General features: G+C 34.5%; 1 pseudogene; it reads left to right on the forward strand.

Moving 5' to 3' along the window:
* Window positions 1-909: 909 nt before the first annotated feature.
* Window positions 910-2,003, forward strand: LOC109447496 (peptidyl-prolyl cis-trans isomerase D; annotated as a pseudogene).
* The last annotated feature ends 19,214 nt before the right edge of the window (window positions 2,004-21,217 follow it).

Consider the following 21,217-nt stretch of genomic DNA (forward strand, 5'->3'; position numbering starts at 1 on the left):
TTCCTTTAAACAGTATTGCATTTTTCAGTTGCTGAGCCAGACCTTCTTAAGTTTGATTTCCTTACATTCTTTAAAAGTAACTTTCTTTACTTCTAAGTGTTTGTGCCCTGAGCTTCTTGTGGCAACATCATGGAGAAGATGGTACAGTGAAGATAAAAATAAGGTACAGAGGAAGGAAAGAGAGATCTGAAATGTAGAGGTTGTTCTGAGAGAGTGATACTGCACTTTACAATTTCTGAGTTAGAATCGTTATATGAGACAATCCACTACATGAATCAAGTGGAACAGAAATCAAGGTCACTGAAATTAAGATACATTCGTTTTAAGGAGTATTCAGAGATATTAAACCCTCTCAGGATTATGGGAGAAGTTGGAAAGAGTCTGTAGTATGCATAGATCCAAAATCTTCAGTGAGGAGAAGGGGCATTTCTGGAAACTATGGATTTAAAGGATGATAAAATAATAAAGTATAATCCTATGAAAATCAAAGAAAGGTTTCATGGAAATAAAAGAAAGCTATTCTGGAACACATAGTAGGCAGTCCAGAAAAGGCTCATCTCCTCTTGTATCACCACACCTCACCCCATTTTTTGTCACAGGGATTGTGATGCCTTAGGTATATAAATATGAGTATCTCCCATTGGTGAGGACAATAAGCAGTATGGTGGTTTTCAAATATGCCCAAATGTCTAATGACTATGTTGCACTCCTGAAACTAATGAATAGTGTATGCCAACTATCATTGGAAGATAAACTAATTTAAAATAATAACATAGGACCACAAATTATTTGATACTCCTCTCTTCAAGAGGTGGGATACTTCTTCACCGAGAGAGCCACTTTGGGGTTTCAGATGCTGGGCAGCCACAAGGTGCCCTCAGCCCGCTTCCAAATGTGTCTGCAAGTCAAATGTCACATCTGTCTCCCCAAGCTAAGACCTCCAACCCCAGTAACCCCCAAATCTTCTTTGATGTGGATATTGGAAGGGAGCAAGTTGATCAAATTGTTTTAGACTTGTTTGCTGATATTATACCCAAAACTATAGAAAATTTTCACGCATTGTGCACAGGAGAATAAGGCACTGGACAAACCACTGGGGAAACTCTCCATTTCAAAGGATCTCCATTCCATTGACTTATTAAGAAATTTATAATTCAGGGTGAAGACTTCTCAAATCAGAATGGGGCAGTGGAGAAAGTATCTATGGTGAAATTTTGAAGAATTTTTTTTTTTATTATAAAAATGACAAGGAAAGCTTATTGAGCATGCAAAATGCAGGCTGCAATACAAATGGATCTCAGTTCTTTATCACAACAATCCCAACTCCTCATTTGGATGGGAAGCATGTGGTATTTGGCCAAGCAATTAAAGGAATGGGTGTGGCAAGAATTCTGGAAAATGTAGAAATAACAGGTGAAAAACTGGCCAAATTGTGTGTTGTTACAGAATGCAGAGAACTGAATGAAGGGGATCATTGGGTCATATTCCCATAAGATGGTTCTGATGAAAGTCACCCAGATTTCCCAGAGGATGCAGACACAGATTTAAAAGATGTAGATAAACTATTATTAATAACAGGAACAACAACAACAAAAACATTGTGGGAGATGGCCATTAAAAAACATACAAAAGTTTTAAGATATGTGGAAGTTCAAAGGATGTTATTGAGAAAACAGATGGATCAAAGCTTCAACCAGTAGCTTTAAGATGCATGCTGAATATTGGTGCTTGTTAAACTGAAGATGTCAGATTAGCAGAGAGCAATAGAGAGTTGTTTGGAGTCTCTGGACATAGACCTATCAAATACCAAAGCACTGTACCATAGAGCTCAAGGATGGCAAGGATGAAAAGAATCTGATCAAGCATCGATTGATCTTACGAAAGCCCAGGAGGTAGGTAGCACCAGAAGATAAAGCTATCCAGGCAGAACTGCTGAAAATCAAACAAAAGAAAAGACACAGAAAGATAAAGAGAAGGCAGCGTATGCAAAACTGTGTGCTTAACAAGAAATTCAGTTTTGCTTAAATATTATACATTGATAGTATAAAGGCAATAAGAAAATTAAAGGGGTTTTGCATTTTTTATACATAATCCCTAATGGGCATCCTTTGATACTTCAGTCCCTCATTGTTTACAGTTTAGGAATACTGGTACCAGAAGAAAGAGAGAGAGAGAGAGAGAGAGAGAGAGAGAGAGAGAGAGAGAGAGAGGTTCTAAGTCCCTCCTGTTGAGAAGGGGCTGGATTTAGTAACTCACTGATAATGAATGGGATAAAGCAGAAGTGATGCTGTGTGTGACTTTAGAGCCAAGGTCATTATTAAGGGCATTGCAACTTCCTACATGCTATATTGTAGTGCTCCCTCTAGGGAAAGTCATCTGCCATGTTGAGAGGCCACTCAATCAGCCTAAGACAGATTCATGTTGGAAGGATCTGAGGTGCATTGCCAATAACCATGTAAGTGAGGCTTCATGGGGGAAGATCCTTTGGCCCTGGCTTCCTGATGACGGCAGCCCCTGTTGACATCCTGATTACAGTCACATGAAAGATCTTGAGTCACTAGCTATGCTAGTCCCAAATGTGCAACCCACAGAAATTGGATAAAAAATGTCTGTTCTTTTAAACCACTACATCTGGGGACACTCATTATATAGCAATAGATAACTACTACTGTCAGAGCCAGGTTACAATTAAGAGAATAAGTGGGAGGAAATTATATGGAACATTGAGACTATTGGAGAGTTTATTAAAAAATAAATAATTCCAAAACATCATAATATAACAGATTGGAAGGTGAATGAACACTTGGAGTCTGCACGTAAGTGATTTCACAAAGAGACGGTTGTACGGCTGATGAAAACACTAACAGGAATATAGGATGTATATTTTCATTAGAAACATACTATATGCACATTTTCAGAGATGCACATGTACAGTAGGAGATAATACTGTTTCCAGATGGTATTATGGCTTTACAGATCCCAAATATTTCCTATGAGTTTTTAAATAATTGGGTCATATTACCTTCAAGTAGGAAAGATTTTGTTCATGATGAAACTCTGTATTCTGTCCTAACTGGGCTGCTGGCCAGCCCTCACCACAAAATATACCACACACATACATGCACACACACACACACACACACACACACACACACACACACACACTTGGACAAAGCAACAAAATGATATCTGATTCCTTGGGGGCCATTAAGTAGTACCAAAAAAAAAAAAAGAAATCTCTCAAATATTCCTAATTTTCTACTCCAAATTGGGTGAGGCAAAACTTGATTCCTCAGGGACATTCTTTGGTAGGCTGTTTTCAGGTTTAACTGTGGATGACAACAAAAAGAATAAAATACTTAGGTAAAAAGTTAACAGAGGATGTGAAGGACCCATACACTTAAAACTATAAGAAATTATTAGAAGAAACTAAAGAAGACACAAAGAAATATAAAGATATTCTGTCTTCGTGAATTGGAAGAATCAACACAGTTAAAATGGCCCTATTACCCAAAGCAATACACAGACTTAATGCAATCCTCATCAAAATTCCAATGGCATTTTTTAAAGAAATAGAACAAAAGATCATCATATTTGTATGGAATTAAAAAAGACCCGAATAGCCAAAGAAATCCTAAGAAAAAGGAACAAGCCTAGAGGTACATGCCCTGACTTCAATTTACACTATAAAGCAATGATTATCAAAACAGCATTGCATCTGTTTGTTTACCTTGTTCCTTTGTTACTTTCAGTTTTATATCTGAAAGTATAAACCATATCAGTGAAGTCATATGGTTCTCAACTTTTTCTGTATGAAAACTCATAGACACAGACAACAGCTTAATGGTTACCAGAGCATAAGCAGGTAGGCAGGTGGTAGAAGAGGGTAAAGGGGGTCAAATATATAGTGATGGAAGGAGAACTGACTCTAGGTGGTGAACACACAATGTGATATATAGATGATGCATTATAGAGATGGGTACTTAGAACCTGTGTAATTTTACTAACCAATGTCACACCAATAAATTTAATTAAAAACAACAACAACAAAAAACAGGATGGTATTGGCAGAAAAACAGACACACAGACATTTAGACTAGAATTGAGAACGCAGAACCAAACACACATATATTTGGGCAGATAATTTTCTACAAAGTAGCCAGAAACCTACAATAGAGAAAAAGAAAGGCTCTTAAGTGAATGGTGCTAGGTAAATTAGAAAGCCACATGCAAAAGAATAAAACTAGACTGCTATCTGTAATCATATACCAAAATTAACGCAAAATGGACCAAAGGCCTAAACATAAGACCTGAAACAATAAATTGCATAGAAGGAAGCATAGGTACTAAACCTATGGACCCTGATTTCAGAGAGAATTCTATGAATTTGACTTCAAAGCAAGGGAAATAAAAGCAAAAATTAATGGGACTATACAAAACTAAAAAGCTTCTGCACAGCAAAACACCATCAAAAAACAAAATGCATTTAATTGAATGGGAGTAGATATTTCCAAACAACACGTTCAATAAGGGGCTAATATCCAAAATACATAAATAACTCATATACCTCAACAACAACAAAATAATCCAATTCAAAAAAATAAAAATAAAAAATGGGCGGAGGACCTGAACAGACATTTCTCCCCAAAAGGCATACTAATGGCAAATAGATATATGAAAGAATGCTCAACTTTACTAGCTAATAGGGAAATATGCAAATCAAAACACAATGAAATACTACATCACAATGGCTATTATCATCCAAACAAGTAATAATGAGTATTGGGTAGGTTGTTCAGAAAATGAAACCCTCATATACTACAGGTGGGAATGTAAATTGGTATAGCCACTACAGAAAACAGTATGGAGGTTCCTGAAAAAAATAAGAAGAGAATTATCATATGACCCAGCAATTCTTCTCCTGGGTATCTACCCGAGAAATCTTAAACATGTATCCATAAAGATATATGTACCCCTACATTCATGGCACCTTTATACATGGTGGCCAAGAAATGGAAATAACCAAAGTGTCCTTCGGTAGATGATTGGATAAAGAAGATGTGGTACATATACACAGGGGAATACTACTTGAACATAAGAAAATAGGAAATACTGCTATTTGTGACGTGGGCAGAACTTAAGATTATCATGCTAAGAGAAATAAACCAGACAGAAAAAGTCAAGAACCGTATGACCTCATTTCTATGTGGGATATAAAATTGAAAGCAACAAACAGACCAGACAACAAAAGAAGGAAACAAAAATTCATAGACACAATAGTTTAGTGGTTACCAGAGGGTAAAGGGGGAGGGGGAGTGATAGAAGAAGCAAAAGGGGGTCAAATATATGATGATGGAAGGAGAACTGACTCTGGGTGGTGAGCACAGAAAGGGATATGTAGATGATGTATTACAGAATTGTACACTTGAAACCTATGTAAATTTACTAACCAATGTCACCCTAATAAATTTAATCTAAAAAAGGAAGCAGTCAGAGGTCAGTATATGTATAGATGAGAGAAGAGAAGAAAACTGAAGAAATGTGGTGAAAGAGGATGGCAGTGATGACGATTGTGGTTGGATACGACTGGCCTCAAATACTTTAACTTTTCTATAGTCACTTGGGCAAGAGTAATTTATAAATCAAAAAGTTTTTTTTGTGTGTTTTTTTTCAGATCAATTTGGTATTCAAAATAATTTGAACAGAAAATGTCTTTCTAGGGGAAAAAATACTTGATTTTGGAATGGGAGACCTTACAGAATTTTGGAACACAGTCTGGTCACCTGCCAGTCTACAGCTGCTAGTCATTTCTATTAGTCATTTCCTACTTATTTTGTAGACCTGTAGGGGAAAAAAATCATGTTTTTAAAGAGGAAAAAAAATTGAAAGCAAAATAAATCCCAGCTTTTTTTCCTAGGCTAACCCACAAATGTCCTTTACTATTTTGTTAGCACTCACCTCCATTGTTCTGGAGGGCCACTCTGCCCCAGCATGCTCTCCTCAACTCTAAGAGGAAGTCCCCACTCTCCCTCCAACCTCAACTTGACCATATGCTTAGCCCACCACCAATGTTTTCATAATCCTGGGTTGTTTTTACATTGGGAACGTTAAATTTTGGTATCGCACCTGAAAACTTATGAACACTTGTTATTATTGTTTTGTTTTATCTTCTTATACAACATAACACAAACAGCATGAAAGAGAGTTTTGAAAGAAAAACTGAAGACTGTATAAACATATGGTATCTTTACTGTCTGAGGGGAAAAACAAACAAAACTGAAATTGCTAGGAAACCTTTAAATAAATTATGGAGAATAATGGGACAGCTACAGAAATATATCCAAAGGTCACCTGAGATTACCAGGAATTTGATAATAAACATATTAAGCTAGAAACTGGGAAGGAAATAAAACTGTACATTCAATTCAGATTTATTTGAACTGAAACACATTTGTTGTTAAGTCCGACATACCCGCTAGTGAGCTAAATTCTTTTGCAGCCAATTATGTTTATCGCTTGCAGTCAAGTCACAGTTCTTCACAGGTGTTAAATGTTGAAAAGCACAGAGTTCTGTTGACAATGTGAATATAGTAAATCAATTAGGAACATGAAAAAATATCTTGAGGTATAAAAGTGGGTCAAAAAGTGTAGCTTTTATATTTTTGCTGTTGGAAAATGTTCAGATATCTGTTAAATGCATGGGAAAGTAATTCTTGTGTGCTAGAAAGCATTACAAAAATGCTCACCTACAACTAAGGCAATATAGTGTGCCTTAATATTTTTTATAAAAATATTTGTGTATACATATTAATTCATATAATCACATATGTATAAATATGTATATTACTTCACACAATTAGTTTTCCTTACACATAATAGAAAACAAAAGAAACAAACAAAAAACAAATGAAACTGACCAAACAGAATCAGCACGCTTTTGAGGGGGAAAAAATAAAGTAATTAACTATGAGAAATAATTTTAAAACTTGCATTGATTCCTTCACAAGATAGGGAGATATATGTTAATGCCATTGCTTAAGAACTACTCCATTTTTCCCAGTTTATAACTCTCACTACACCTGTATGGCAACATTCCAAAACGTAAATGATTCTGAGGAAATAGAAACGAGCATCTTCCTGGGGAATGTGAATGAGTTGCCAGAGAGTTACACAAATAGAATCTGAAGGGAGTTATTGGCTACAGTGATAATTATCGGTCTTTTGCACCTGTCCTTTTAAGTCTTTGAATTGTGTAAAATTACTTCTGGAAAGGTGAGGGTTAACTTGTCGCAAGCTAAACCCCTGCAGGAAAGACTCCTAGAGAGGGTGTTGTTCACCCCCAAATCCATTGCTTAATGAAGAGAATTGGGATGTTCCTCAAAGTTTGGACCCCAGTCTCAATTCACCCAGGAACAACAATGTGGCAAGGAGTTTGCCACAGTACAACTACAACTGAACGTCTTGTGCCTCAATCCTCAAAACATATCACCCCAGAAAAAGGAAGTTTTCCCCTCTAAGCCTCAAACCCCAAACTGAGCTGGCAGTAGGGTACCCTGTATTCAAGATTCTGGACCAGCACTTTGCTTTTACATTGGCCCTGGGTACCTCTGGATTAGAAGCTCTCTGGTTCTTTCTGAAAGCCCCCCAGCAGAAGGACTGTCATCTGATAAACTAAGTCTCACTTCAGGTACCCCTGAGATCACTTCAGATTTCTATCAGTTGCCTCAGAGCAATAGAGACTGAATGTCTGTCACTGATTTTTATCTCCACAAGTTTTAACAATAAATTCTTTTCCAGCAAGTCTGATATCTCTGCTTGACTATTTTCCCTCTTTTGCATGAGAGCAAGAACACATTGATTTGGATACACACAGAAATCACTGGGTCCCCAACTCCGATTCCCTAAACAGAATTCCATCCAATGACAATTTGGAGCCTTTTAAAAAATTCTAGTTGAACGAGAATATTTTTGTTCATCCTTCACTTGGATCACAATGTACTCACTTGAACAATAATATAAATAATATAAATAATATAAATACAAGGTCAAAAACATTTAGTGTATACTTATATTCTACTTGCTCAAAATGAATCACTTCTAGCTGTCGTTTTGCTTTGCTTTGTTTGAAATAGAAACAAGCAAGAAAAACATGAAATAGGTATTTCAAATATAACTTCTCTATTTAACACCACCCCCATCACCAAGACAAGTCTCTCTTACAAATATGTGATAAATAAGAAAAAGGGCAACAGACTTATTGGTATGGGACTAGGAGTACAGCTATGTAAGTGAACTCATCACTTTTCATCTTTTTTCTTTCCATGCAGTGCATTCTTTGTAGGGTTGTTCAAAATTGAATGTTAAGTGGATCTAAAAAAAAAAAACAACATACATTTTTTTTACAATCAATGTATATTTCTGACAAGTCAAAAGAAATGGTCAGTTTAAAAATTATTCACTTAATGCAGGATTCTAATTTAACATGCAAGAAAATTTTTAATCACTTCACTAAAACAATTGGACCTCTATGTCTAACCAATATCTCCATTGAAAAATTAAATAATGAAATTTATCATTTAAGAATTATTGTATTGCACTGAAAATAGATTTAAATGACACCATTAAAATAATGTCACCTCAGAGAAGCACTATGAATGATCTGACTCGCAGTCCCTTCAAATATTTGAAATTAAGATGGAATAAATCTTCATTTTGCTATATTCACCAATTAAGAATGATATATTATGACTCAATACCTTTTGGATGCATTATACTGTGTGACACTCAATATTCCAGGAGAAAAAGTAACTCTAGTTCCGCTAGACTAAATTCTCTGCTTACTGGTGTGACAAAACTCAGAGATGCTGAAAAAGTACTGATTATCGAATAATCACTCCAGAGGTAGTGCTGAGTGAATGAAGTAAGACTAGGCTACATAGCTGGGCAAGGAGTCATGGTGTCATTAAGAAAGCTTAATTTAATTCCTACAGAGGAAACTGCAAATGATTATATGGTAGCGAACTCCGGTCTATTAGAATGGCCCAGGACATCATCACTCAGCTATCCCTCCATCCACTTCTCCCTCCACTCTCCCCCATTCTCTGTATTACATCCACACTGGCCTACTTTCATTTCCACAAAAAGCACCATGTGCTTTCCTCTCTTTGGCAGAAAGGACTGTCTTTGTCTAAATGTTCTGCTTCGTACCTTATTAAATTATTCATTCTTTATAATCATTCTTCAGATCTTATTGGAGAGAACCTTCCTTTCTTCCTCAGACTAGGTCAAGTACCCCTCTCCCTCATTTCTTAGCATTGAATATTTTTCTTTTTTCCAGTTTTCAGTTACATATTTATCTTTGCCATTTTTCAACGTATTTTTGTCTCCTCCCTAAAGTTCCATGAAGGTCAGTTATATTCATTTTGTTATTGTTGTGGTTACACAGCCTTCTACTTCTAGGATACAATTCCAGAAAAAGAGAAGTGCTTAATATTTGTTGAATGTATGAAAGGATATGTGGATGAATGGGGACAGATCACAATTTGCTATATAGTTAATACAAAATATTACATCAAATGACATATCTGAAAATTTTAGTATGCTCATCTTCCCTGATACTATTACATTAGTATATTTATAACATGTCAAAGAGATGTGGAAAAAAGGACATTCTGTCTTAATTCAGTCATAGCAAGTTCCCTCCTCTCTCTGCTGCTGACACTCATGCACATAATATACATTCCCTCAGAATCATACCATGATATCTGGAAACTAGAAACGGAGTAAATAGAATGTTCCTTTTCAAACATGAGAGTGAAAATGCACATCTGTATATGGAATGTACTACATAAATTCTGAAGTGTAAGACTTAGTTGGTTCTGCATTTTGATTCAGTTAAAAAATGTATTTCTATCAAGATGGGAACTTAAATTTTTCAGAAACAATTAGAAGTATAATCTACCATCACACTAGTGTCCACACACTGCAGAACCCCATCAATTTCAGTTTCACTGCAACTTTGGTGGTGTACAAGAAACAACAACAAAACACAAGCAGAAACCAAACTAAAAACAAAACAAAACAATACAAAAACAAAGAATAGAGGGACATCTTAATTAAATACTTTTCTTTTTAAGTTAGAGAGTAGCATTGCAATGTTAATTATATCATTATTTCAAATCAACTTAATGCATTGCTATCTTATACATGACCCTGCTGCAGGGTGTCCGTGGGGACTGAAACCTCCCTTGCTCCCCATAGTGAGATACATTTGTGTTTTCTTTGAGTAAAATGACCCAGTTATTTGACCTTTAGCTTAACTTCACTTAACTTCACTGTTCTATAACATTCATTGGTCAAAAGGAGAGTGGTCTAAATGGTCGAAATAAGAATTCGACCATTTAATTCAAGTTTTACATTCCTTAGCCACCTTCCCTGGATTTTTAATATTGTAACATTTAGGATGCTAAGATAATATTTGAATAAATTGGAACATTTTTCCCCCCTGGGAGAAACTCTTTTAATATGTTTAAATTAAAAACTAACAAACAAAATAAAACAAAATAAAAACTACAAGTTATAGAAAACAATTTAGGCAATATTATGCAAAGTTTCTAAAGATCGTAAGATTTAGCTACTCCTGATAAAATCAGTATATTTAGTACTGAAGTTTAAACATGTTAACATAAAATTTAAAAAGCTGGTCTCTTATTCTTGAGTAACTTACTATGTATTTTCACCAAAGTATTTCCAACAAAAGTTCAAAAAAATTTTAGACCATCTGTTCCTTATAATGTTACATATATTGCTTATCATGAGAATGATCCCATAGTTTAGAAGATTTTACAGAGTGAATTGTAATGAATATCATACAATGATTGAGACACGGAAAAGCAATTTAAAAGTACTTAAATCAAAACAATGCTAGTTTAAAAAATAAAATACAGCAAACACTCATGATCCCCTACTCACAAAGATGGTGCTGCAAGTGAAGAAGGAAGCCCCTGCCCCTCCCAAAGCCAAAGCCAAAGTAAAGGCTTTGAAGACAAAGAAAGCAGTGCTGAAAGGATTCCACAGTCACAAAAAGAAGATCTGCACATCACCGACCTTCCTAAGGCCAAGACACTGAGGCTCTGAAGGCTGCATCAGTATCCTCAGAAGAACGCCCCCAGGAGAAACAAGCTGGACTACTATGCCATCATCAAATTCCCTCTAAGGACCAAGTCAGCCATGAAGATGATAGAAGACAACAATATACTTGTGTTCATTGCGGATGTCATGGTGCTATCAGATGAAACAGGCTGTGAAAAAGCTCTATGACATTGACGTGGCTAAGGTCAAGCCCCTGATCAGGCCTGATGGAGAGAAGAAGGCATAAGTTTTGACTGGCTCCTGACTACGATGCTTTGGATGTTGCCAACAAAACTGCGATCATCTAAACTGAGTCCAGCTGGCTAATTCTACATATAGAACATTTTCACTGTAAAAAAAAAAAAAAACACACACACAAAAATATTCATTATTAAAGTCTCTATTTGCTCTTTATTTAATTTGAAGTAAAAAAAAATACTTATACACAAACACTGTAAGGAGAGTACATGATCACTGATGATGATTTCCTTGGAACCATTACAGTCCATCAATTATTTTAAAAGTTATTTCATATTCAGAACAAGATTATGTCTATTTTAGAAATAATTCATTCATTTACTCCTCTGTTGGCGACAGACATTTTTATACATATTAGCCAAGAAAGCCTGAATAGTGTAACTTAGGATATACATGTATACATAAATGAAAAATACTTAATTTTTTTCAGAATGTCTTTCGCATATTTGAGAATTATAACAGTTGACCTCCAGCTTGCTTAGCAATCTAATTCTTCTGCACTGATTAAAAACACAGTGGTCTACAATTTTACTATTAAGATCAAGTAGATTTTTAAATAAAAATATAGTTACAGTACAACAGGTATTCATTCACTTTCATACTTTAAAATTTGAAATTAATTAGTCCTACAGAGTACAAATATTCAACCATACACAAACATTATTAATTTTATCAGAGGAAATGAAAATGTAAAAACAAAGATGAACAGAAAATTAAGTAGCAAAGAAATTAAAAAGATTTATATTGACCTTAATCCCCTCTCAGATTCTAAATTTAATTACTAGTTGCAGAATAAACTCAATAATCAAATCACTCTAGTTTATTCAGAAAACTGCCTTTTTAATTTAGATTAATTTCACTGGTATGGATAGAGCCTTGGTTTAAAATCTGCAGAAAAAAAAAGAATCCTTGATGAAAGATTATGAAAAGTAGTGTTCTCACAATAACCACTGTGTTCCAGCAACTGTAAAGTCAAATAGTCAAAAAAAAAAAAAAAAGTATTGATATTTAATATATATTTTTTATTCACTTTAAAAACTGTTTTTGAATTTAGGTGAATGAGTTTAATTCAGTAAATCATTCACTTAAGCAAAAAGATTTAATGATGGATTGATTATGAAAAAAGATATGAAATAAATGCATAGGAAAAAAAAATTGGTTAGCAAGCCGATTGGTTTGAACTGAATTAAAGCACCAGCAGAGTATATGTTGTGTGCACATTTTTAAATATTTGAAAATGGAATATTTCTACCAGGGCAGTTTTTCAATCCCAATTAGAAAAATTATAGTATTTATCTTGCTTCCTTTAAATTTATTTTATGAAAAATGTTGTTTGTACAACAGAATTTAACATCATTTCTCTGACCTATTTGTGAAGTCAATTTTCTGTTTTATTATTTGTTCATTCTTTTGCTGTGACCCAAATGTATATAAACTCATGCTACATATTGATGTTCCAAATTAGGTTTGTCATCAAGAATTAGGTGTATCATTCAAGAATTAAAGCTCATCATTTTATGTAACCAGTTAATAGTTTTCCTTTATTTAGAACTCAAGTTTTTATTATTTTGATATATTTTGGAGCTCTCAGTGAATTACCTTGGTTTTTTATGTTAAATGTTTTATTTAAAATAACACTTCCACTTCTATTCACATTATAGCTTGACCAATATGTTGATCTTACTTTGATTTGACCTCAAGTAAATTATTTTTTATATTTTATTTATAACACATATTCTCCCATAAGCATACATATGATTTATATTCATATACACATGAAATTATACAGAATTTATTTTATGTATACAAATTGGAATAACTTACTATGTAATCGTACTTTCACCCATATATTTCAAGAGCAGGAAATAGCCAGGTTCATATACCTTTCAGCTTTAAGAAGTCTATTCAGAAAAACCTACATCTTTGATATTTGTTCTATTATTGCTCTCCATTTCTTTTCATTATCAATAGCCACCTCCCCAAGCTACATGCTATAGTAATCATTCTTAAAGAATCATTTAAATTCCCTGATTTTGGTTCCTGCTGTAAACTGATTCTACACACAGCAGTTTAATGAACACACATAAGAATAGTTTTGTGATCCTAAACCATAGAAACATGTGCATATTCCTTCACTAAAAGATGAACTGAAACCCTGGCGTGATTCTTTATTCACAGTATTTTTTCAGGAAAAAAATAGCAAAACCACAAACCCCAGAGAGATCACTTGGGTTAAGTGTTCATGCAACTCTTTCTTAGTATGCAATTTCTTATTCTCCTTCTATACTTCTTTCACTGACTCTCTCAGTATGTCCTCATTATATCTTACTTTAGCAAGGCTTCAAAATACAGTCATTAGTGAAAAGGCTCTTAGCTCTGAGAGCAAGTGATGAAGGTGTAAATTACATGAGTAGATGAAGAAAAGATGTGCCCTAAGAATTTAAACCCATTTTTGCCTTCATGATTTGGACAAATTCATTCAGTGAGCTAATGAGCTATGAGAAATGAGCTACATTTTAAACACATTGCTTAGTGTAGAGAATATTTTATTATGCTTGGTTCTATCATTAGAGACCTGTGGTCTCATACACTATATTAGGGAATTCAGAATATGTTTAACTAACCTATCTTGCATTTTTAGAAAACGTAATAAAAAGAGTAAGCATTTCCAAGAAAGCAGTATTTTTTTCCCTCCTTTGAGAAATTTGATGTATTTAGCATGCCTTTTTGTGGCCAATCGTATTTTACATTTTGTATACCTGTTTTACACAATTTGCTTTATTCAAAAGAATGTATTGTGGCTGACAGACTTTATAAGAAGAGTCTGCTTGAGAATTGAAACTGATGATGTAGAAAAAAATAATTACTTAGGAATGGCAGTGAGACCAAGGCTTAGCACAATGGAAAGGAACAGGTCCAATTACCGTGTTCCCACAAAAATAAGACCTAACAGGAAAATAAGCCCTAGCATGATTTTTCAGGATGACATTCCCTGAGCATGAGCCCTAATGTGTCTTTTGGAGCAAAACTTAATATAAAACCCTGTCTTATTTTCGGGGAAACATGGTGTCAGGTATCACAGGTTAATAAAAATGTAAACCAAACACAGGGAAACAGAAAGGACTACAAAATGGCCTTCCTGATAACTTCATGCATTCCAAGGATGGAGTTCTTCAGTATTTTAAGGATTATTTTATAGAAACTGGTGAAGCAGCTGCTCCATATTTTCTGTGAAGTTTGAAAGACAAAAACGATCTCTTGTCTGCCACAGGGAGAATTTTTTGCTAAAATAAGATTATTTGACTTAACAACGGCATGACCCGATACCATTATTACTAAATTGCTGTGACTATCTGTATAATCAAAACGTCTGACAATTAAGTTCACGAACTCATCTTAGAAGAAGTGTTACATACCTCATTGTAGAATATCACTACAGTCACCTTCAAAGTACTCCCCTTGGGAAGCTATGCACTGATGCCAGTGCCTAATCCACCCTTCAAAGCAATTTTGGAACGCTTTTTCTGAAATGGCCATCAGAGATATTGTCATATTACCCTTGTTGTCCTGAATGTCATCAAAATGTCTTCCTTTACATATTTCCTTTATCTTTGGGTAAAGAAAGAAGTCATTGGGGGCCAGATCAGGTGAGTAGGGAGCGTGTTCCAATACAGTTATTTGTTTCCCAGCTAAAAACTCCCTCACAGACAGTGCTGTGTGAGTTGGTGCATTGTTGTGATGCAAGAGCCATGAATTGTTGGCAAAAAGTTCAGGTCGTCTAACTTTTTCATGTAGCCTTTTCAGCACTTCCAAATACTAAACTTGGTTAATTGTTTGTCCAGTTGGTACAAACTTATAATGAATAAGCCTTCTGATATCCAAAAAGGTTTGTGACAAGTTTCCGAACTTCATTGTCCTACCTCGTATACCAGGGGTGCCAAAAAAATTTATATATGTGACTTGTATTCATCTTTTTTATCAGTATATATTGAGTATTACAATTTTAATACAGTTTTCTCCCTTCTTAAAACGTGTATACATCTTTTTGGCACCCTCTGTATATAGGTGAGATGCATTTTAACCACAATAAAATATCATTAAATTTGTTTTTAATTTATTTCTAATTTATGGAATATTTAAGAGGCACACCTTCTCATTTCCAGATGACTATGAAAATGACCAATGAATGCAAGGGAAAGATGTCTTGTTCTTAACTCCAAGTTGTGAAAAATAAGAACCAATTACAGTTGTGCCTTCATTAATTTAAGAATGCAATGAGAAAATACTGAGAACACATTATACTTAAAACATCACAAATAAATAAACCTTTTTTTTCTATTTTAGGAACAAATAATCCTTACTGTTTTACACCTGTATTAAGTTAATGTAGTGTTTTTCCTTTTTCATAAACTTTTTTTGTGTTGGCTAATAATAGTATTAGCTAATATTTATTGAACATGTACTGTGGCAGGATTTTTTAAGCTCTCCACTAAATCCATTCTCTTGTTCTTACACAGAGATAGTTCTAACCATGAGGCTTTCTAGCAAAAAAATTCACTTCTTAGATGACTGTACAGGTAGACATCACAGCTCCTGTGATTACATTTTCCTCATGAAAGTGAATGGTTCTCTGGCACTTAGCAGCCTGGATGTGTGAGACACTGGCCTCTCCCATTATTCTCTTTCTTTCTCTGCTTGCTGGAACTAGGCTGGAAGAACCACTGTGCAACATGCAGATTATCGCAGGCCGGTTGCTAATGCTTTCCGGGAAAACTGTCATGTGAAAGAAATATGCTTATTTGCATATATATTTTTACATTATAATATCTTTTTTTTAATGCAATAGCTTAGTCTTTTATTCCAGCTAATAAATGTAACGTGTCATGCAATCTTCTAAGTGCTTTACATGAACTCTATGATTGAACTCTCAAGATGGTTTAAATAGGTGGGTACTTTAATTGTCATTGTTTTTATAATAAAGAACCTGTTTTATTTCGATTAAGTAAATTGTCCATGTTTACTCAGCTACTGCCATATTTCAACTCTAAGGTGCACATTTTTATATATATATATATATATATATATATATATATATATATATATATATATCATACTATCTCTGAAATCAAGATGCATCTTGAAATAATTGGTATCCTACAAGTCATTTGTAGAGGTTCCTTGTGTGTGTGTTTGGGTATGATATATAAAATAATGATGCATATATCTTTTTAAATGATGTCTTATTTTAGATAACATAAGTAAAGATAGCTGTAGGTATTCCAAACCTAGGCAAGCCTGAAACACTGGATCTGAAGTACTACTTCACTTAAAAAACAAAATAATTTCAACATAACAGAAAACAATATCTAGGTAGGATAGTTTTTGTTTTCCAAAAAGTCATTCATCGATTAACATCAACATTGGAGCATAAATAAACTGCTCTCCTGAAACACACAAACAGCGATAGCTGGGAAAGTCGTTGCAATTTTTAAATATATTTCCTTGTGATTCAAGAATACAAGAAAGGACTAAATCTTGTCTCCTGGGATATGTCACGCAATAATGAAATCAATAAAGCAGACAAAATGTGTGGTTCACAAGTAAGGCATGTTCGAAAAAATAATCTCAGTTGAGAATGCATAGCCCCCCACTAACTTCCTGACAAAGTGAAAATGCAGTTTTCCTTTTTCTTTCTTTCCCATTCCCTCCAATTTCTGTCTCTCTATCTCTCTCTCTCTGTTTCTCTCAGTGGGGGATAGGGAGAAGATTCAATTTTCATCATTTGAAAGGTTTTGAAACAATCAGAGGTGATAAAAGTATGTGATATGCTTTAATTTGTAGACGAGATTACAAACTTCTTGAAGAGAAGGTGTATGATTTTTATCTATGTGCTCCAGCCCTTGGTACAGAGCCTACTACCTACTAACTCTTGAGAATCAGTCAGTTAAATTTAACTTCATTTTGAAATAACAGGTGGTAAAACATTTTCAATTGCTAAATTCAATAACATTGATCACCTACTATGTAGCAATCAGAATTTCTGGCACAGCTCAAGTATAAGAAACACAACTATATACTATATATAGCCTATGCTAAAGGTAGCAATTATTTATGTAATCACATTAAACAAAAGGACCAAATGTTTCCATTACAGGTTTCTGTTAGTGTTGCTCATTTCCTTCATAAATTTGGACTGTGCTTATAAAAAAACCTAACCCCCAATAATACATTTTTATGTGACTTGAACATATAGCGATAGTACATGATTTCAAAATAACCATTCTACTTTAAAAAAATCTTTCGTAAAGAAATGATCCTGAATAGAAAAATATACATAAAAACATATTTTAAACATAAATGTTTATAACTGGATTTTATGAAGCAAAAATTTTGGAAACAGTCTCTGATTATTTATATGGAAATAACTACATCACCCGAAAAGACTAGTCATCTTTGAATTTTGATAACAGGGTGTATTTTTATCTTAATTCAATTTCTGTGATCACAAAAGTCTGTTTTGTATAGATCTTCCTATTAGAAACTTTTACAAATAATGAAATATGATGTACTAATGCTTTTTGAGGACTTATAAAGGCCAATCGCTATGTAACACAATTTATAAGAATTATTACTTTATTGCTCATGACAAGCCTATGAGATATTAGACTATGATACCCATTTTAATGTTGAATAAACAGCCCATGCTGATGAAATTATTTAAAAAAGCTACAAGATAGAGAAACCAGGAACCCATATAAATTCAGACTTGGGTCTTAACCAGTAGGTTGTATCATTTTCCCTGAAAGAGATGAACAACTAAATTATCCTCAAACAGAAGAGAAAATAGTATATACATATCAGACAATGTTAAATGCTTTCTGCAAATGAAAGTATAAATCAGCTTTAACTGAAAAAATCGAAAGATAATAAGCAGGCTAGAGGAGGGTGGACAGACACAGAAAACTACCGCCACTAAATTCACGGGAAACATTATCTCCCAAGATCGTAGCACAGTTATAAAATGCCATAATGATCTCCTTTCTAAATCTTTTTCCAAAGTTCATTTTTTTTGGTCGGGGGGCAGGGGGGTTGTTAATGAAGGTATTATCACAATTTATCATTTATGATCTTTAAAATCCTGTATTTCTTTAAAGTTAGAAGTTCCTGGGGACGACTAGAATGGTCCTGGTAGAATGTGGCAGTGCAGTCAGTACTGAATAAATACAGACAAGCGCTAGGAGATAAAGGGCTGTGATGATTGGCAAGATCATCTGCTTGTATTCAAATCACTGTGCAACCCGCACTGTTCCATGAATTTATTGCTTAAGGACAGCGAACTTCCTATTTAAGCTTAAACTCTCAAGGTCATTTCACCCTAAAGAGTATTTATCATACATTTGAATACCATAGGTACATGTCAATGACTCTTTCATCTATAATCTCTCCTGGGCACACACGTCTGATTTATTGTAACTTTACTGCTAACTTACCATATAGGCAAAATGCCAAACAGGCTAATTTTCCATTGACTGTGAACATTTTTATCACTTATCATTATTGCCATTTTTTTCTTTTCCCTAATACAGAAATATCATTCTCAACACAAGACCCATGAAACATTTGAAAACTTACCTTTTATCTGTTGAGTCATTCCGGGAACTGCCAAGAGCACCTCTAAGGACAATGCTGGGACAATTACTGTAATCACTTCCTGCCCCTTTCTCTCACAGACATTTACCATTTCAGTCACAGCTTAGTTATGAATGGTCTCTTGATTTTAAACTGCTTGTTGAAAGATTCACTGACTTCTCAGCTAAGAGTCAATTTATTAATTGTTTTCCAGAGCTTTTGACATATTTGAAAAAGCCACCTTCTCTTCACTTCAAATATCATCTTTACCAGGTAATCACTTCTCTATTAATTTAAGTGGAAAAAAATTCTCCTTGATGTGCTTCGTAAAAAATGTCATAGTCCTCTGTTGCCTTGCCCTAAGCAGGCTGCATTCTATAACAGCCTTACTGATGCACTCTTCATTTTTTCTGTGGCACCTAATAATCATCTTCCTTTTTTTTCCTGCTAGGCTCCTTTTTTCTACTTCAAACAATTTCTCAAAATTCTCTTATCTAATGTATCCTGAACTCTCCTATGGCAACTTTGTAATTGCTAAAATTAATAAATAAATACCTATACATTGGACCTAGATTAATTTTCTATTACGTGAAACTGAATGGCAATGGGAAAAATCTAGCCTTCCGAAATACATGTGAAGAAAGAAATAATTTCTATTCAAAATATCTAGTACGTATTTTTATACGCTTTGATGAGCTGTGTTACTTTATATACATGGAAGATAATTTAAAATACTTAGAAGAAAACAACTTTCTTCCTATATGTGTTTCTTCCTATATGTGAAAACAACTTTCTTCCTATATGTGTTTTATTTGCATCAAATTATGCCTACTTTCGGGAACATACTAATGGAAACTTCTTTACATTTCTCTAGAAAACTCTTCTCAAAGCGACACACTCCCAACATTTTACCTATGTTTTCTGCTATGGATTGAATACTTCTGCCCCCTGAAATTCTCCTGTTGAAATTCAACCTCCAAGGTGATAGTTTTAAGAGGAAGAGCTTTTCAGAAGTGATTAGGCCATGAGGGTGGAGTGCCTATTGATGGGATTAATGGCCTTACAAAAGACACCCCAAGGAGCTGCCTCCCCTCTCTTTTCACCACCTGAGGATTCAATGAGAAGATAGACTGGAAGAGAGCCTTCATCAGAACCTGATACTGCAGTCATCCTTGTCTAAGATTTCTAGCCTCCAGCATTGTGAGAAATAAATTCCTATTGTTTTTAGAAGCCACCCAGTCTGTGGTACTTTGTTATAGCAGCCCTAAGTGACTAGGGCACTTAAAATGCCAACTCCCCAAGAAGTCTTTCCAACCCTCCCAACCCCTGCCTCAATACTGTCCTGAGTCCCTACTACTGCCTTTTTTAAGTTTCCATAGTACTTCTCTTATGTTATGCAAGGATAACAACTTTATGAAAAATATGCATGGCCCTAAATGAAACCCAGACCTTGTTAAACAAAACTTGGCCTCTCGGAAGGAGAACTGACTCTGGGTGGTGAACACACAATGGGATTTATAGATGATGTAACACAGAATTGTACACCTGAAATCTATGTAACTTTCCTAACAATTGTCACCCCGATAAACTTTAATTTAAAAAAAAATTATATATATTGGCCTCTCTAATCAGCTTATGTGCTGCTAAACTCTTAGATTTATCTCTTCACTATCACTTTGCTGCCTATGCCTTGGCCAGAACCCATATTCTTATTACATCTAGTTTGCTACAAACATCTACAATTACTGTTGATGAATACTTTCAACATTTCTTAGGTAGGAAACAAAAATCTACCTTTTCTGATCAGTATCCACACTGCCTACACAGTGTCATTGATATAATACTTGTTATTTGGGGAGAGAGCTTCACTGTCTCTGGGTAATCAGCACTCTTGGAGGTATTTCTTCCCAGAACATTTCCAAACAATCCACATTAACAAGTCACCATAATAATTTTGAACACTTAGATGAATATACAATTATTTTACTTTCCTTACGACATTTAATTATGCATTTTTCTCTTTCAAGAGTGTTCCCAACAACTACTAAGGAGGATCTGGATGTTAAATTCATGACCACTCCTTGCAGGTGTCTCTACCCTTTGGACGATTAATTTATGAGAGGTCAATGACTCAGTTTGTCTTGATATGCATCAGGATAACTAGTAATAAGGTGTACTTATTGTTTGTGGTCAACAATGA

This window comes from Rhinolophus sinicus, linkage group LG01 (genome assembly GCF_036562045.2).
Source record: "Rhinolophus sinicus isolate RSC01 linkage group LG01, ASM3656204v1, whole genome shotgun sequence".
Classification (NCBI taxonomy): Eukaryota; Metazoa; Chordata; class Mammalia; order Chiroptera; family Rhinolophidae; genus Rhinolophus; species Rhinolophus sinicus.